Below are 1,440 nucleotides of genomic sequence, written 5' to 3' on the forward strand. Positions count from 1 at the left end.
GATTTCTGTGGTTAATTCATGCAGCGTTGTTTTTCGTTAGCACCGACAACTCTGCGCAAATGCCGCTGCTCTCGGTCTTTAAGTGAAGGCCGTCGGCCACTGTGTTGCCTGTGGTGAGAGGTAATGGCTGAAATTTGATATACTCGGCCCGCTCTTGACACTATGGACCTCGGAATATTGAATTTTCTAACAATTTCCGAAATGGAATGACCCATCTGCCTAGCTTCAACTACCACTCCGCGTTCAAACTCTGTTAATTCCCGTCGTAGGGTCATAATTACGTTGGAAATCTATTCAGAAATATCGCCTGAGCACAAATAACAACTCTGTCAATGCACTGCCCTTTTATACCTTGAGTTCGCGACACTACCGCCATCTGTTAATGTGTATATCGCTTTCCCATAACTTTTGTCACCTTAGTGTATTCTGCATATTGTCATTCAATAATGTCTTATGGAATAATATTCTGGGGCAACTCATCCTTAAGAAAGTAAGTCTCAAAAACATGCTGTAAGAATATGTTGTGCGCACCTACGATCATCTTGCAGGCATTTGTTTAAGAATTTGGGCATTCTGAGTACTGCATCACAGCATATTTATTACCTCATAAAGTTTGTTGTAGATAATACACTACAGTTCAAAAGGGACAACAATATACATGATTAAAATACTGCAAAGAAAATTACTACATCACATCCGTATATTTAAAAAACAAATAAAAAAACTTCTAAATGTTCAGCATGTAGCCATATTTACTAATTAAGTTACTAAAAAAGTGAATGTAAAATTACTCGTTCCACAACATTACGATTTGTTGTGGAAAATGATCCCTGGCAGATGAAACTAACTTACTAACTAACGTCCTTCTTATCCTAGGCTTGGTGCACTTTAGCCACCACTCTGTTCCTGTGCCATTTTGCAGTTGTTTTTCGCATTACTCCCAAAAGGAGTCGAGCCTCTTTTGGCATCCTTCATCGTTTAAGGGTGCGACATTTAGCTTCCAGAGTCTTTTAGTGCGATAATTTCTTTTAGTTTTTGAAGATTAGTTGTAAAAACGTATGATGCGTGGTCCGAGAAAATAGCGGGCCCATACGTTTGCGTGCAGTACATGATTTTTGTGGTTATGTGATACACATATCCTGCCGAGGCGACTTACCTTATGGATCGCAATGTGAGTAAATCCAGATACTGCTCCGTGTTTTAATTCCCATGCGCGTTATCTGTCAGGTTCATTTCTTTTACTAAGTGCACCTTTTTCTTGAAGTTATCTGGCTTCCCGTCTGGTCTTTGGTGTCCAACAGGAAGTTGAAGTCACTTGCTATTATATTGTTATTGTATATTACTGGTGTGGTTGAAAGAGCGGGACTATTCCTGCATCTACATCTACATCTACATGGATATTCTGCAAATCACATTTAAGTGCCTGGCAGAGGGTTCATC

This window comes from Schistocerca piceifrons, chromosome 4 (assembly GCF_021461385.2).
Source record: "Schistocerca piceifrons isolate TAMUIC-IGC-003096 chromosome 4, iqSchPice1.1, whole genome shotgun sequence".
NCBI classification, from domain to species: Eukaryota; Metazoa; Arthropoda; class Insecta; order Orthoptera; family Acrididae; genus Schistocerca; species Schistocerca piceifrons.